General features: G+C 32.7%; 1 long non-coding RNA gene across 1 annotated transcript in view; it reads right to left on the bottom strand.

The window, feature by feature from the left end:
- LOC146996329 (uncharacterized) overlaps positions 1-19,340 on the bottom strand; it is a 110,277-nt gene that overhangs the window by 48,359 nt on the left and 42,578 nt on the right. The window contains exon 2 of the long non-coding RNA XR_015042188.1: positions 1,660-1,787. This is a non-coding gene — a long non-coding RNA (uncharacterized LOC146996329). The remainder of the gene's footprint in view (positions 1-1,659; positions 1,788-19,340) is intronic.

The following is a 19,340-nucleotide window of genomic DNA, read 5'->3' as shown; positions in this document are numbered from 1 at the left end:
TCCCCTAAACCAGCGGTTACCAACCGGTGGTCCAAGCACCACTGGTGGTCCGTGAAAACTTTTAGGTGGGCCGCAGAAAAATTGGGATATTATTTATATTTTTATGAAGATTCACTTTAAAAAATGACGAGTAACAAAACCTATTATTGAATATGGATTATACTTTTATTTAAAAATTTTAGCTACTACATTTAGCGAAATTCCTTCTGAATTTAGCGACTTTTTAGCTACTTTTACAGGTGTATCTAGCGATATTTGAAAGTGAGAGTTGGCATCCACGAATATGCTGCTGTTATCAATAATAGCGCTAACTGGAATTCTATTTCCTTTTGAATTCCAAACATATGCTCTAGTAGTCATTAATAACACAGTTTTTCCTCCGTCTCAATAGGCAACTTGATGGATTTTTATGAGAACCATCTGCATTCTTGTTTATAATTGCATTGCTGGAAGTTTCCGTTTTTGTCTAACTGTTGATCAATGGCGCCACTGCAAAGTGCGCGATGATTATTATTGTTTACAATAATTAAAAATTGGCAGCATAACACTTTCAGTTTATTGCTATTGCTTTGCGTTTCTCGGTTTGTTCTTGCTTTTCGTGAAGTTCTTTTTCAGTGATATGGAAACGTGAAGCTTTCTTAACAAGAAGGTAAGATTTTTGTACTTTTCATATAATTTTTCAATGTGAACGAAATATCAGTGTTAATAGTGTTTTAATTGTTACTTATAATCAGGGGCGTAGCCTGAATTTTCATAAAGGCATGCTGCTGAACAGCAAATGTTTCGAAAATTATATTAACAAATGAAAATTAGAATTACATGTATTGAAAAGCTGAATATTCTTTTTGCATATTAATATGTTGCTTTTAAGGTCTGATTTAAGGGTTTTTAAAATTCATATTAGTGCTCCGCTAAATATAAAATTATATATGTAGTGGTCCGTGAAGTTCTGAGGGTTGAAGACCGCTGCCCTAAACCTCAGGTTGCCCTATAAAAGGTGGGTATATAAGGCATTTTCTCCCTCCTTCCAACAGGACTTCGTGGTGTAACAGTAGCACACTCGGAGCGTATTCGAGAAGTCCAGGTTCGAGATCCGGCGAGGGCCTTGCTCATTTTTCAAGTTTGCGGCATGGAAAAAAACCTAATAACTCTACAAAATATTCTCATCTTATTCAAAAGATGATTATTTCAAGAGCGAAACGTTTGTTTTCGTTAAAAATGGTGTTGATTATAAACATTGCAATAATGAGTTTTGATGTTAGGAACATCAATAACCTAATTTTCCTATTTTTTGAGTTACAATATGTCACATTACGTTTACATTTCTCTACCCATTCACCATCCACTCTCAATAGTCAGTGGCACTGCAAATTACTTAATCTGATCATCCACTAAGATTCTCTTCGTAGACTTAAAATTTGCCAGATTTTAAAACCTGTTGCCGCTCTATGCTGTATTAGATATTATACTCATCGGAGCTTAATTTTTTTAAAAACTTTCAACCCGAAAGAGGCTATTAGTCTCCAAACAGGATTTTGCGACGTATCAGTATAAATGTCTGTTCACTTTAGATGGATGATTCACTTCTGAAATTGCTGTCACCTAATGTTATCCTCCTGTTTATGTTTTAAAGAAATAAATAATGAAGTATCTGCATACATGCATGCGTGCTTCCCGGATTGGTAAGAAATGATGGTGCCTAGAGCCCTCCAGTTTTGAATAAGGTAGACCTCCACTCAAACATGTGCACCTGGAAGCCGGATCCAGAGCGAGAGACTTTTGCCATTCTGAAAAATGTAAAATAGTATTTATTTATCTTTCAGTTTTAATTAACAAACTTAACTCTATTAAAACAATGCGTTATCTCGGCCAGAAATAAAATACTTTTATCATCCACATGCCAGCCTGCTGCCATTTAATAAGCCTAAGATATCTTCAAATTTAAATTGGAAGTTTATTCAGTGATAAATTAAAAGCTTTGAAAGCAATAAACACAGTTCTTGAGAATATTTTGTTCTGCTTTTTAATGTGATTGATTTAAACATAGATGTATTAAAACCCTGAGATGTCTAAATAGAAAAATTTAATATTTTTATGAAATTACACTAGCTAGAATCACGGAAATAAATCAGCATATATTTTTTCATTTTTATAACAGCTATTTCAGGAGGCTAGCCGCGCAAGCGCTAATTTTTAAAGAAATAATGTAGAAATGTGTATGACATCACTAACACTTTGTTGGATAGTCTAAAGATATGTTGTTTTTAAATGTTATGTGATTTTGATGCTGAATTCAATTTTATGTTGCGTAAATGCGAAGAACGTGATATTTAATAATAAAGTCAACCCCCCAAAAATTAATAGTAAAACAAGAAAAGGTTTTACTTACGTATTATCCCACCGAACGTTGGGGGAAATTTTGGAAACGACTGGCTATCGCCATTCGTTACTGCGGAATTCTAAAGAACATGGTCGTCCATAACTGTCGCTAAATCTCGCTGGTCTACGGGATAACACGTAAGTACCAAAATGTTTTGTAAACAGACTTTTTTTTGTTTTCTAAAAAGACTGAACATTGATATGAAGAATTGAGAAAGGGTTGAAGAAGATAGAAAAATATAAGCCAAACCTGCCAGGAATTCTAAGAATATGTTGCTATGCTGCTTTTAAAACTTTTGTGAATTGGTTGTTGAATTGTGCATGGCGTAAGTATGAAGAAAATAGGGCTTAAAAATAAACCTATAAAGACAAAAATGGTTAGTGAGTGTAACGGCAGACTAGTTGACTGCGAGCTCAGCAAGAGCGTGAAAAACCTTAACAAATCCTTTTGGGCAACCATTAAAATCTGAAACCTTTCAGATTTTTATTTATTTCTTTATTTTTTACGCCGACAAAGAAGCAGTTTATCCAAATGATTTCAAGCATACAGGTTCATCACTGGCAGATATGTAAATTATTGAAGTTGTCAGCGGAAATGACGTCAGCAAGAGTGAGAGCAAGCGTTTTCGCTGTTCCTGCCATACTTTAAAATATCATTTTGATAGGTGTAATTTTTATTTCGGCTATCGATGTCATATTGAAACCATAGTTTTAAAGTGTGTGTTTTGAAAGAATTTTATAGTAATTTGGACAGTTGGAAGCGTTCGAAATGAGTTGCAACTGCATTATACGGCTGTCTTGTCGGTCTCCATGCACGACTCTTGCCACACGGATACATTTCCTTCTTGTACTCAGCGGAATAACTCTTTCTTTTTGCGCTAATTTTACTATAAAATATTTTGGGGATTGTGGCGACATCGTTGGAAATACTGAAACGCTATTTATCAAAATATTTGCGATTTTCTTTTTGCTTAAGTGACAACAGTAAAAGAGTTCGGAATAAAAAGTAAATATTATAATTTATTGAAGAAAAGAAACTCGTTGTCATTTGTGTTACTCCTGTTCTCTCGTTAATAAATTTATTTAAAGAAGTTTGTTCTTTACAGTAAACTGTGAATATATTTGTCCTTAATCAACTAACTATAAACTAGTGACCACGTTCGTGATTGATTAATTGCGATTAAATGTGTACAGACGAACATGTTAAAACAACATCGGAGAGATTAACAGTTGCCAGGGTAAGTTTAAAAAATTATCTTTTTTTCCAAACCCGACTCTAAAATAGGGTTGCTTCAGATAACGCTGTAATTACGGCCAATCAAATAAAATATGATTATGTAATTAGTTCGACTGAAGCAGGGTCAAGTCGTTAATGTCCTCATCAAACCACCAGACCACAGAAAATAATCAGCCATTAAAAAGGGGCATTTTGAAATTTTTTGCCGTTTCTGAATAATTGAAAACTTAAAAACTTCTTTATGAATTGGAATTAGATGACAGGAAACCATCCCACCTTCTCTACTAAGTTCGCAACATGGCAACTTAGTAGGTGTCGGATGAATTTTTTAAAACCTTATAGATGCAATGACTACCGGTTAATATGCGGAGCCTTTTGGCTGTAAGCAGCGATGATTTGTCCGAACAATCGACAATCGTGACAAGATATGGGAATTCAATCCCAACCCACCTTAGGTAGCTCGCATAGTTTCTCCACCATCTGATAACAATATCGCGCAAGATTTATAGAAACAGATATCAAATTTAGAATTGTAGATAACAGAAATGGGTAGCTGTAGCGATTCCAGTCCACAAAGACGAAGATAGAGATCAAATTAAAGTAAACGTTCCAAACAGAACAGTGACCCAAGTAACTTATTTTCACCAAAGCTTAAGCATACAACGACCGTTCTTACTGAATATTACCAAGGCATTTCGTACTTCCCCAACTAAAGCACTATGTGTATTGATCGGTCTGCCACCGTTGCATCTTAGTGTGGAAAAAGAAGCGACTTATCAAACAGTCGCCCAATTAGGCCAACCAGCAACCCTCCATGAGGATAATTATTTCCCAGTGGAATATGAAAAGAAGTTGATACGGCTATGTGATCATCCAGCGAAATAGGGAAAAGGGGTGAACATTAATCTCAAGCAAAATACCAACATAACGGATGCTGATTTAGTATATTATACAGATGGCTCCCAAATACATGATAACACAGGCTGTGCCTACATAGCCCTGCGAAACCTGGACACGCTAACACTTTGGAAAGGTCACCTGGACACCAATAATAGTGTGTTCCAGAGTGAGGTGTTAGCAATTGACCGGGCACTAACCCACATCATACAGGATCAACATAATGGAAGCTTCATATTGACAGATAGCTTATCGTCTCTGCATGTACTTTTAAATCCAGTGGAATATTCCCCGCTCATAGCAGACAACCAGTCGAAATTACATGACAACAGTCATTTAAACATAAAGCTGCAATGGATAAAGGCCCATGCTGCCCAAACAGGAAACGAGCTGGCGGATCAGCTAGCCAAAGAAGCGGCGCAGAACATAAATGCTGAACAAATTAAGATACCTTGGCCAATTTCCTGGCTAAAGAAAAATCTTACGCAAAAAATCAAATCCCTGTGGCAGGAAGAGTGGAACTCTGACGACACAGGACATCGTGTTTATTATCATATTCCCACAGTAACTTACGATCGCCTCATAATACATGCTCAACTTGTACGGTATATAACGGGACATGGTCCTTTTCCTGTATATTTTGAAAGGTTTGGCATTACAAATACGGCACAGTGCATTTGCGGTGAGTTGGGCACACCCAAACATTATGTAGCTAACTGTCCACTAACAACTGATTTGCACCTGCCGATCCCGCCAACGAATGAGCAAGCATTTAGCAGGTTCATGATTAATAACAAGCATACAGTTCAAAAGATTAACAAAATTGTTAATAAACTTATGGACCTCGGTACTGACCTGTGTCAAATCTAATTTTATATATGTCTCTAAAGTATATCATAAAATAAACTATCTTGTACTGTGCTAAAACTAATGCAAATAAAAATTAAGAATTATTCCTTTATGTGGACTCCCTCGGCTACATTTATACTGAATAATTATTTTAGTACAGTAATCGTTTTGTATCAGAGAAATTGTATATAGTATTAATTCATTGTATCATAGTTTTGAAACATTGTAATAGAGTAATCGTATTGATGATCGTATAGATGATAAGGTTATTACTTTTAATGTTTACCTAACTAGTATAATTGATAGCGGAATAGTTCTGGTACTAAATAGAGTAATCATATTGAATAAGAGTAATTGTATTGTTTTATAGTATCATTGTGTTAACTGGTATGGTATGATTAATCATTGTACTTAGTAAATGCATAGAAACACTGTACTAAATTATTATATTTTAGTAATCATAAAGAATCATTTTGTTGAATCACTGAATTGTAATGAACAAATAAAGTGCAAGTTTTACTGTACATATTTAACAATTGATTTCTTTACAAGTAAATGTAACATCAATACTATAATAGGTACTTAAATGGCTATACCATATATTTAAATGTTATTAATAACATATATAGTATTGCTACAAATCTGAATATATATATTAAATCACTGAATACTTGTATCGTAATCTTTATACTTCAGTCACTGCATATAATTATTGCTTTGGTACATGGTCTAAAGAAGCAGTATAATATCACTGTATTGCATCATTACATTATTTATAATATTCAGTGTGCAAGGTAAAACTGTACAGTGCATAATTTATAATTGACTTCTTTCAAGTAACATGTAGTATCATTGCTGTAATGATTAATTAATGGTGTAATTTAAATGTTTGTTTCACTTGGGTAGTGAGGTTTATAATATAAATGGTATTTTTATTAATTTGAGCAATAATATTGAAATTTTGAATAATTATATAGATTTTTGTTCTAATAAGCGTATAGAGTTGTTGAATTGAATCATTGCATTTGAATAATCGTATAGAATCATAGTATTGAATTATTCATGAGTAATCGTACGTTATCATTGTATTGAATTATTTATTTGTATAGTATTTCCAATGTGCAAGTAAAATTGTACTGTACATATCTTATTTTTGAATTGCTTGCTAGTAATATGTAACATCATTTCAGTAATAAGCACCTGTATGAAAAAAAATATTACTTTGATGTCAACATGGCATATATGATTAATAATATGAATAGTATTATCATTAATTTAAGTAATAGTATTGAATCATTGTATATTTATAGTGAATCATTGTTCTAATATTCGCATATAATCATTGTTTTGAATCATTGCATTTTAGAAATTGTAAAGAATTAATGTTTTTATACTGTATTTATAGTCTAAGTGCAATTATTCATTTAACTGTATTAATATCCAATTTTAATATAATAACTGTGTCTTTAGTAGTAAGCTGTAATATAAAAGTTAACAATGACATTCAGAATAATTAGAGACTTATGTGAGATCTAAGCATTTTTATACTTCTCCACTATAAATTTAAGTTGGCAATGTATGAAATATAAACATTTGTATATTCTTCGGTTTTTGTATACTGAGTTTAAATGTTGAATTTTGCATTAGTAAATTCATGTTGACAATATCGTCGCTTATCAATCACAACAGTATAATATAATCATTATGTATGATATATCTTCTTTATGTATTGAATTGTAAACTTTATATGTAACTTGCTAAAATTACTTGTTAGGGTATTGAATTGTAATCTTATGTGTCACTTGCTAAAGTTTTGTTCATAAGTACTGTGTTCACACAGATGTAACCATTTTTAATATCTGTTTTGTAACACTAATCAATGTGCCCTATGAGTGGATCTCGTGTGGCCCTAACATGAGTCAGCATTAGATAAAGGTGGACGTGGCGCTAAACCAATTAACCATAATGGTAAAGGGGTGGTGCCCACGTCCTCCGTCACTAAACTACGACCGCCATTGGAAAAAAGAACCGTGCTTAAACATGAACTGTTTTACAGCTAACGGTACGACAATAAAAACGTATCGTCAAAAATTGTTGGAAATGGATCAGGGGCTAAGCAGATCTTTCAACTGGGCTTTTGTAATAGCAGATGTCAACAAACCTATCGTTAGAATAAATTTTCTTTCTCATTTTAACTTATTAGTTACAGTAAAAAAAAGAAATTAATCAATGGTACCACCTCATTGACGACTAAAGGTACTTTACGTAACAATGGCATCACCAAAGTTGATACAATTAAACAATATCCTATACCAGAATCCTTCACAAACTGACGCAGCAGATTTTTGGGAATGGTGAACTTTTACCATCACTTCATACCAAACTGCAAAAAAAAAAAAAAAAGGTTTACATCTTGCTTTAAAAAAAAAAAAAAAAAAAAAAAAAAAACTTTAATTTGGACCAGAAAAATTTTACTAATATTAAAAGCGCATTGTGCAACTCAGCAGTGTTAGTTCACTCTAATCAGACGGTGCAAATCGTTTTAACAACAGATGCATCTAACTTCGCCACGGGCGTGGGGGATCCATCAACTATATCATAAAGAAAAACAATCGCTAAGCATTTTTTCTGTATTCTTCACCATCAGCAGAAAGTACAGAAAGTATTGATAAATATCGAAACTTGAATAAAAGTAATTTTCTCTATTCAGAAACTAAATATTTAATAGCAAAATACGACGATAACTGCATTCTCCCCCTCCCTTTTTGAGAACGCCACCCTTATACAGATTCGTAAATTCATAAAAATATATATTTATTAAATATAATGAACATTTACGCACTTTTAGAATATATTAAAATAAAATGCATATAAAAAATCTGCTGCTGTATAATATGCATGTCAGCTGACACGGTTTGTCTAAGAAAGTCTTTCACGAAGGTATACTTCCCATTACGAGATAACCCTTCGCGTTCTTTGTCATGTTCAAATAGCTTAACCTAACGTTTGTGCTTTGAAAGCCTACTATTCATCTACTGCAACTGAATGATCAGAATTGACGGGTTTTCCAAACGTGTTCTTAAATATGCTAAAAATAGGTAGCCAGGCGAATTTTTGTTCCCTGTTCGCTATGTTACATTTTTATATATAGTACTGATTGTGGTGTTGAAATCTGTATATTTCTCAATTTTCTTTTCAATTATTAAATAATTATGTGATTTATTAAAATACGTAATTTATATTTATATGTTTTTTCTTTTTCTTTTTTTATTCCCCCCTCTTTCTTTCTTCTGCTTGTGTCTTATGTAAAATGAAATTGATGTATGACAGCTTTTGCTTCGTTTCATTCACAGAAGCTCTGGATTATTTATAAATGTGTGAAGAAAAGGATTTCTTCCGTAACCAGCAGTAACATACATAAAGGATATCCCATCCTATTGCCATCATAATCTTCAGCCTCAAACTTATATTCATCAGAGAATAACACAATGAGACGGAATCAAACATTTCGGCTGCAGACAGGACATAGGTCTGGGCGGTGTCACTGACCGTGAATGAAATCCTGCTGTAGCAACTGAAGTGAGTAGAATGAAAATAACAATAGCAAGCGATATTTGAATAATACACAAATGTGACCTTGATATCTTGATATTTTTTCATTGCCTTCTTTCTTACATTGAAGTCAAATGATTCGATACTAAACGTCTCGCCAGTGCTATCTTTTCTTTCTCAACAAAACGGCATTTGGAACTTAAACAAACGAGGTAAATAAATGTAAAGTAGACTAATTTCCCGGAGGAAAGAGTCTTTATTTTGACGTCACTAATTACGGCTGTGAATTTGTATAAGGAATATTTCTACTTCAGTTTATAGTTTTGTGTAATACAGGTAAACTATTTCTAGAAAAAAAGTGGAAGTGCGTTTTGAAATGAGGAATGTTATATTAATAACGATTGAAGATAATGTTAATATTCTAAAAATCTAAGATTATTTGATGATTAAGATTTTAAACAAAATTAGGCGATTTTATTGTGCAGTTAATAGAAGATTCCATGTATGCGTATAATAATAGTTTTGAAATGAATTAACTTGGAAGATGAAGACCGATGCATTTTTTCTTTGATAATGAGCAGTCGCGCACTACTTTTCCTTTATTTTAGATGCAGCGTGACTTTGGAAAACAAAAGGGATCGTGTCCTCTTACAGAGCTGTGTTTAGGCTCTGACAGAACCATATCTAGGTATTTTTTATTTGAGACAAAGAAGTAAATGTTCGCCTCTACATACAATCAAATAAACTGTATAATTATGTATTGAGAAATGTTCACTGTACTAAATCTTATCATTACACTTATAATATTTGTAATCATAACTTTATATATTCAGAAAATTATATGTGCAACAGAAAACACTAAAAATACTATTTTTATAAATAGCAAATAACACTGAAATACTATAAAAAGTATTGCCTTATAAGGTATTTCTCCCGCTTTCCTAGCGTGCTTTCGTGGTGTAGTGGTTCTGCACGCTGGGCCGGTATTCCAGAGGTGGTTCGATTCCCGGCGAAGGCGGTTGCTAATTTTTCATCTCTCCGGCTTTTCCAATTAACCTAATGTCTCTACAGCCTTAATATTAAAGCCTTTTTTATAATTATGTTTTCTTGTTTTTGACGAATTAAAATCGATGATATTTTTTAAAAATCTACTTGATTATTTAATTAATGTTCTATAGAAAAATAACGATATTTGAAAGTTTTTTAGAGCAACATATTTTTCATATTTTGTTTTTAATAATTACAAATTTTCTAGAGCTTCTTTTACCTTAGTAATAGTAGTTAGCAACATGAAAAATATTTTAAACACAGTCTCCCACTTCAGATATGATTGAGTTAAATTACATTCTAGAATTTTCTGTAAAAGATCTGTTTCTGCTTTAGCGACAGAATTATTGAAAGAGCGTGGCTTTTAAATCTAGCTTTTTCTGACAGATTATCTAGAGCATCTGTTATCAATCTTTTGACTAATGGTAATCATCTAAACGAAAATTGAAAAATTTAGTACCACCGCTACATTTTAGAATGATTATTTATCAATTTCTCAATAGAAATAATTAAAAAAATGTATTTTGACATTTGCACAGCCTGTTGACTATTTGCATTAAATATGCTCACGTAAAATACATTGGATTAAAATTTGGTTACCATTTTAATCATCAAAATTAAAGTTATAATACTTTAGTTCTAAAATTTAGAGCGAAATTCGGGCCTGTTTAACAGAGGTAAATTTCTTTATGTCTAGCCTTATTTCAGTTTGGTTTATTTGTAAATTAGGATCCACATTTAATTTTGTTTTGTATTTATTTTCAAATATAATATGTAAGAAAATCTTTGTTCACACAAATAGGTTGTGCAAACAGGCAATAAAAATTTAATAGCTTTATTTCAAATGCCTTTAAATTCTTTTTTTTTTCCAGTTCAGCCAAATTTAACAAAAGTGTTATTTTTGAAACCTTCAGTAAGAGTTCGACCACAAGAAATTTCTATCACTTGTTCTTTTTCTTCAAGAGATAAAATTTGAGGTACATTTGAACAAAATTAATTTCTTATCTAATTTTCGTTTTCATAATCCTGGGAAAAATACACGTTGAAATTATTTATCAATGAAAAATAATGTTTTTTAATGTCGGATGCTAATTCTTCTTTTATTTTCAAACTAGCGGAAGTACCCGATGCCAGTTAAGGTAGATTGAGAGTAATGTATCTAACCACAGAGAGGACTATACCGCTGTAATCCTTCTCTAATAACGATGCAAAAAATACGATTCATAGTCACACATTTTTCAGTCTGATGCGATATGGAACACACATGAAAAAATTTCAATAGAAAAATAAACTAATTTTCTCTCATTATATCAGCAACAATGGCACGCAGTTTTTAATGACTTTCGTCTGTCTAATCAGTTGGTCGTAAAAGCTCAAGTTCTATCCAATATTTCACCGATATTAAATTTTAGTCCATTAAATCTGGCAAAAAATTTGATCCTAATTGATCAGAAATGTATAACGCGAACAAACAAGTAAACACAGAAACAGGCATTTTTCTTTATGTATAGAGATTTTGTAAAACCTACAAATTTTTGTATAACAAACTCTACGATTTGAAAGCGAGCAGCAGCAACACTTTTCGAAATAAGCATTTTTTATTTCCAAGGCGCGAGACTTTTGCCACTCGGAAAAGTGAGTGGGAAATTTAGTGCTTTCAGAGTTTTTAATTAATATCTCGGCTGATTAAAGGAGTACGAAGATAAGAATAGTCGAAATGGCTTCCCACGAATTCTTGGAATCGAGACTAATGTACTTAATGTTTGGCTATGCTATTTTTATTTCATTGTAAAACTTAGAAATTTTTTTTAGCAAACTCCACGATTTGAAAGCCAGCAGGGCCAACACTTCTCGAAATAAAGCAGATTTTTATATCCAGCGTGCGAGACTGTTGCCACTAGAAAAAATGAGGGCGAAAATGAGCATTTTAAGCGTTTTTAATCAATATCTCTGATTTTAGCTAATTTTGTTTAGAAAAAATGGACGTCGACATTTTTCAGGACCCAGAAAAGTATTGTAGAAAGTTTGGTGACTATAGCTACAGTAGTGACTGAGTTGTTAGAGAACAAAAAGAATTTCTTCTTTATAAATATATATTATATTCCGTTAGAAAACTTTATAAAAGTGGTAAAAAGCTTAAAAGCTCGAAGTATTAATTAAAAAGTATTACCCCGCGTTTTCAAAAGGTTGTTTCATCAAATGTGAATTCCAAAATTATGAGTTTCCTCGAATAAATAAAAGCAACGTCGAAATCGTACACTTTGTTTAGAAAACAGACTAATTTTGAGAAAAGTAGGTATATCTCTATAAGTGTAAATTACTGTGTAAATAACTTTCGAAAAGGGTTTTGTTTATTTGGCTGCAATAATTACTGTTTATTTTTAGTCCACGAGGGACTATTGTTTTCGTTTCGGCATTTTGCGTTGAAATCTTTAAAAGGCTGTATCATTTTTCAAACTGTTGCCACCAAATATCATCTCCCTGTATTATATTTGAAGAAATTAAATAATGAAGAATCTGCATAAATGTATATATGTTTCCTCGCATTGTGATAAAACAACGGTACCTAGAGCCATCCAATTTTGAATGACGTAATCCTACTGCGAATATGGGCCTCTGGAAGCCCAAATTTGAAATTTGGATTTTTTTTATTATCGATTTCATATTTTGTAAAACTTTAACGAATTTCTGATTAACAAACGCAAGGATTTCAAAGCGAGTAATGGCAACGTTGTAGTAAAAAAAACATTTTTATCTCCAGCGTGTGAGCCTGAGTATCGGAAATTCTAAAGATATGCTCAATTTAAACTTATTTTGCGATATTGCTCTTGAACTGAATTTTATGGTTTAAGTGCGAAGAACATGATATTTAATAAATAAAGGTAACACACAAAATGTTAAAAAATGCTCCTCTGTACGTAATTTAAAAAGCTGACACTTTTCAGATTTTCTTTTTTCTTTTAAGTACGTAACATCAGTTCTGATGCTGCTTAATAAATATAAGCAGCTTATATTGAAATTGTTCACGTATTTAAGAATTTATTGGCAAAAGCTATAGCTCGTTTATCAGTTGTGAACTAAGTAATACGAACAGAGGAAGTGGCCATGACCTTGAAGTGTAAAATTTCTTTTTCTTAAATATATATATATAAAGAGCCGAATAAACCTTTCCTACTTATAGACGTTTATTGAAATGCAGTATTTTTATTTCTTTATATACAGCCTTGAATAATCCTTTTTTCTCCCTTTAGAATCTGAATTGTGAACGAATTGAAAACGTGTTTGGTAACCAAGTATTTCGAAACAAAAACACAGCTTTTTATTTCTTTTCCTTCAGACTGAAATTTTTAAATTTTATGGATATTAGCTTATTCGGTTATTTTCGCTGTTCATTTTATTTAAGAGGCGTTCTGTCAGCATTCAAATTAAATACACGAAATTTGAAAACTATATAATAATATACGGTTAAATAATTATTGAAGGAAAAATTCTTGATGCTGAAATTCATAATCTTAATTATTAGGTAATTTATATTAATAGCATGCTCGAAAGCCCAGTCTTTAGAGGCTTTCTGTTACAGCTGAGAATTCTCTCCGAGTCTGAAATTTAAGTCATTTGAGAATGATCGCTTGTTTGCAGCGAATAGCTACTCTAATTAATTACATCTCAATTTAGAGCATATTATATTTATATTACTTTATGCTTTCATATAAGCACTGATGTACAATTAAAAACTTATTTGATTGAAACTTATTTTTTTAATGAAATCGTTGGATTATTAAGATACCTAAAACGCAACTGTTATGTATTATTCGGCTAATGCATTGGATTAAATCGAATTTAAAGTTAGTTTAGGTTGTCATTTCAATAAGGTTACAGCACACATGGAGATATTTACTTGAGGAGGGATGTTTTTGTGGAGAACTTTCTGATAGAACTATTTGTATTCAGATTAGATATACGAAAAAACACGAAAGCCAGCCTTGCAACCAGTCCGTTCGTCTTGGATCGAGCCCGAGTCGAATTTCTAGCATTCAGAGACCTTAATCATTTCGCCACTGGTAGGGCTAAATCGAATTTAAGAGAACAACGTATGAGATCATTTCGTTTGAATTTGTTTCCATGCATGACAAAGCAATAGGGAAAACTGCAGAGATATATATATTTCATTACTAAAAATAGTTAATGTGCGTCAAAAAAGTATAGGAAAATTAATAGCAGAGTTCTGAAATCTACTAATGCATTTGATGGTGTATCTTTTCGTAAAACTAGCAACGTAGTGTAATTTTCAGCAATTGTATTTTACAAAGAGCAGAAATTTTCTAAACGTGACGAGTTCAACTTTAAACACACTGATAGCATAATTTTCTATTATTTACAAATTAAAAAGATTAATTATGTGCTATTTTAAAATTTAGGCTTTTGATATATTAAATATAATTTATATAGTAAAGTAGCTTTGTTTATTAATTATCCAAAGTGGAGTTTTATTTCAAACCAAGTGAGGATATTTGATTCTGTCGCAGGGTTACGCGATGCTAGGAATCAAGTATCCTCGCAAAAACGTTCTATGTGACCAAGACATTGGTTGCATAATGTATTTCAACGAGTTTTTCTGAAATGAAATTCATGTAATAATATAGATTTGAAGAATATAGACAAATGTCTATAAAGTATAATTAACGGAATTTTAACGGGAATGAACATAACTGACAGAATATAATGGAATGCTTAATGTGAATTTTGTTTTTGTAAGTTTCTCAAAGAAAAAGAGTTTCGTTAATGGCCATGTTGGATACTACCGCTAGACATTGGTAGTTGAATCCGTGTTAATATGCTGGCAAATGGAATTGGCTGTATGAACGTTTTCATGGTTTACCCTATGCATAACGTGAATACCAGCTATACTTCCTTACTAAGTTCTTCAGTTCATTTAGGAAAGCATTATTGCTCTTAGAAATAATTTTCCTTTGGTTCTTCAAGTCCCTCCACACGTAACATGAATACGAGTAAGATTCCCTTTGAAGGTTTTGGCTTATTAAGTTACGGCAAAGCGGATTTGGGTTACCTGCCTAAGAGGAGATATGCCTTCATGGAGGATTCTCTAACCTGGCTCGTATATATGTTACGTATGGAGAAATCTACGAAAATGCCCATTCAGTTAGCCCGTTTGCCGGAATTCGAGTCCTGGATCGAACTACTAGAGTTCAGCGACTTTTACCGCGGGCTCCATGGTTTAGCCCGCGGTAACAGTTCCATCAGTTCATTCAAAAAAACATTCTTTCTCTTAGGCACACAGATCTAGAGATAGTTCTACAACTAGTATTATTATCTGCTATTAGAGCTAAGTAGTAAAGTGAGCAGAAACTAAGTAATTAATACTACTAGTATTAATTGTAAAGTAATTAATGGTAGTAATAGTAGTAAGATCTAAGTAGAAAGTACGAGTAACTAACTATAGTAGTAGTAGAGGTAGATAGCTCAAACAATAAAAATAATAATTTGTAAAGTAACTAATTTTTGCAATTCTTTTGTATTTGTGAAGATTGTTCATTACTCTGAACAAAGGCTACTTATTTTGTAATTTTAAATTTAATTATTACAGACGCCAGTGCCGGTTTAAGTAATTTCACAGCTCCCCGCAAGTGTGAGTTTGAAGAACTACTGCATAATTCGGGAAGGATTTTAGGATGCAGACATAAAAAATGTGTCCATGTTCACCTTTATCTTACCTTTTCCCGGGTGTAGCACATTTTAGCACTTTCACCCATCTTTGGTTATTCAAACTCATCTTTTACCCTTTTCTCATACTGTATTTTACTCTTCTTACCATATGCCTTCGTTTCGTAACTGGAAAGCACATCCGAAGTTCGAATCCCAGCGAAGACATCGCGCATTTTTCGCTTCATTGACTCCAAAATAAAATGTTTAATGGTCTCTACAATAAGTAAATCTCTGTAAGCTTCATTAATTTATGTAGTTATCATGTTGATAAACTACAGAGGTGCATCTTGAACGTACTGGTGTTTAAATTGTCTGGTGAATGTGTGAAATCCATACTGTTTACGATGCATTAACTCGACAAGATAAATGCTTGAACAGTAATATAATCATTTGCTGATTCTTTTATGAAGTTTCAGCCCGATGAACAAAAAAGTGTATTACATTGTTTTAGCTTTATAACAGTTGAAAGTCATATACCTCAATTTCAACCATATGGCAGGTATTGCATGGGGTCTATACTATTTTTGTGAGGGAACCACTGAAGAATACGGTGCAATAATTGATTCAGTTGCTACCAGAAATATTCATATAAAGGTCCTCAACAGTAATATTTTATATAAAAAATAATTATCGGTCTCCATCTAGCGGAATTCGCCATCATAACAGTGAGTCTTTGGATAAAATATTTGTTAGTAATTTTGAATTTGCTTCAATGAAATTTACTCACAGAGCTTCTTCCGTTTGTGAAATGGATTCATTTGAAACCTTTCGCATTCATGAAAATTTACTTTCTTTTGCTAAGATATCAGTTCCAATGCATTTCTGCCAAAATAATTTCAAAACTCTAATGCCTTTTGACTTTTCTTTAACGTTTTTTCAATAGGTAGCACTCCGTTCGTTTTTCTTTGTTCAATGCATGAATTTTCTATAAATGTTTCTTTACATTTAGCATTTTTTAAAAAATTTAGAAGTAAAGAGTCCCACGTCAGATCAACTTCAAAAGATATTTTTCTTCAAAATATAAGCCAAACTAAGTTTGTCCTTTTGCCTAATTTTAATGTATTGATATAGGTAATTACAAATAAAGAGAGAAGCTGTTTCATATCTGGTAATGTGACTAGCCTTACGAAGTGACTAATTTTTATCAGAGCTGTGAGCTGAAATTTTAAGGAGATTTTGCACAATAAGAATAGGCCCACCAGCGGCCGAGCGGTAAAATCGCTGAACACTGGTAGTTCGGTCCGAGGTTCGAATCCCGCGAACGGGCTGGCTGCATGGGCGTTTTCGTGGTTTTCCCCATGTGTAACGTGTATACGAGCCAGTTTCCCTTAGAAAGTCCTCCACGAAGGCATCCCTCCCTTTAGGCAGATAGCCCTCGAGGCTTTGCCATAATCACGCACACACACACAATAAGAACACGTTTACATAACATGAATTAGGTTTTATGTAATAAGAATAAAATGATTGAGGAATAAGAAAAATATGAAGAAAAAAATTAATATTGGCTCTCAAATATCTGAGAATATTGTACCATTATTATTGTCACTTAAAATATATTACTCCGGTATTCTTATCGCCCTCAGAGGTGCGTACTCACATGATTATAAAGATTGTGTCTAGCTTTAAACTAAAAAGACGTTCTTAATCTACTAACTACTACTACGTTTTTAATCTACTAACTACTTTAGACCACATGAATTTTTATTTTAGCATCAGCAATATATACGCCATTGAAAAGACTTGCCAAAGTCAGAAAGAATATTTAGAAAAACATATTTTTTGTTTCATTGCGTTTCATAAGTCATTTAATGTTTGGCAGCAACATATATTCAACGATAACCTATTTGTACAGAAGGAATTGCAAACGCAAAAATGGGTTTATAAACGAACTATCTGCACACAAAATCCTCTGTGTTATAAAAGAACAGAGTGAAATTTATTTCATTTGATATATATAGATTAGTAAGGTGTCTGAGTTGTATACTCGAGTGTTGTTTAAAATTTTCTAGCATTAATATTGCTTGAAAATATAAATTAAGTTTCAACTGAAGCATGTTGATTTCTAGGAGGTAGATTCATTTCTTTATTTTGTAGGGTTTATATTTATTTTAACTAACATTTATTTTAAGTTTAAACTATCTTTCCTGTCAAGCCTTACTTTCCCCTGGAACTGCCAATGCTAGAGTATGTAAATTTTTAGTAGAACGCGCAAGGATTCAAATTATCAGCGGAAGTATTCTGAGTTAAATAGAAAGGAAACGAGTTCGAAGTGTGCTTTTCTTACTTCACGAGCGCGGAGGTAGTTTGCCAGAAATTGAAGAACCCCGCGTTTCGGCCTGTGTGCTTGCCTCGGATAATTAGTTACGTTTAGAGAGCCTCGGAGTTAGTTACTTGTTAGTATCTCTTTTTAGTTTCTTATTTTTATTTTACCGCCGGGTCGGCGTAGTTTGTGAGCGTCAAGAGCACGCATTTGTAACTTCTAAAGTTGAATAAAAAGGGACTTAAACCCTTCTCAAGACTCTGTCTAATTTCCAGTTTTAGCAGTCACCACTTTGTTGCGTGCAGGTTGGAGGCGCGCATCTTTACAATTTATAAATAATGTATTCAGCACTAATGTTTAACTATGGTACAAGAACTAAATAATTTTCCTGCATCAATTTGGATGGTATTTAAATATTGACAATATTTTGAATTTTGTGCATTTGTATAATAATCTATTTTTCAGAGCCTTGGTTTTTAACATTTAGCGAAAGTTGTCCCAATAAAATCGACGAATTCAGTATGCCTAATAACATGTGCGGAAGTATGCCTAAAATGAAAAATATTTTTACAGCAGGTAGATGTTCCGATTTAAGGATGAAAAATAATGTTTGTTATGTGTTCCTCACAAATCGAGAGATTAGGTTCTACAATAACGTAATCTCTTGATGAAATTTGTAATCATTTTCTCACATATCTGCCAGGCGACTAATGACACGTCCAATTTATCCTTTAAGTTCTTTTAATTTTTCTCTTTAAGTCTGGATTCTTTGAGATTTGCAGGGGTACTGTCATGAACAACAACGATATTTTTACAAACCGGAGGATTGAGAGCGTGGTAATTTAATTTCGGCTGTTGAATCTGTGTTCTTAAAATTTTTTAGTCTAGTGTTGCATTAGGTGCATTTTCACGTCAAAAGATCGCACGAAGCTTCCTAACAGTCTGTACTCACCATTTCTATAATGAGGTTTTACCATCGAAACTCCACTATTCCTTTGCGGAGCATTCTGAGTTGACTAAGCTGTAATGAAACAGCAGAATAAACTGACAGTGATAAAGTGTCAATCCTGCTAGGTCAAACCAAGTCCGATGTTATTGAATTGGAACATCTGCCTGTAGTAAGTTTTCAAAAAGATTTTACATTTACTAAAAATAAAGTATTTTTGTGGGTATATTGATTCCGACACTTTTTTTTTGGCCATCTATATAATATGGTCTAATAATAGAAGTAGTAATGTTACTAGCGTATTCATACGAGGAAATTTCATTGACAAGTAACTTATCAGACAGACCATTTCTTCTAACAAAAGGTTCCTACCCATACATGACTTTCTCCTGTTTCCATAATACATATTAGGCTTTCTTTGATGCCTTATTTTGTCCTTGGTCCTGGAG

Source organism: Stegodyphus dumicola, chromosome 7, assembly GCF_044657685.1.
Source record: "Stegodyphus dumicola isolate Sdum_Otavi_A_Nest chromosome 7, ASM4465768v1".
Classification (NCBI taxonomy): Eukaryota; Metazoa; Arthropoda; class Arachnida; order Araneae; family Eresidae; genus Stegodyphus; species Stegodyphus dumicola.
This window is presented reverse-complemented; position numbering and strand designations above follow the sequence as displayed.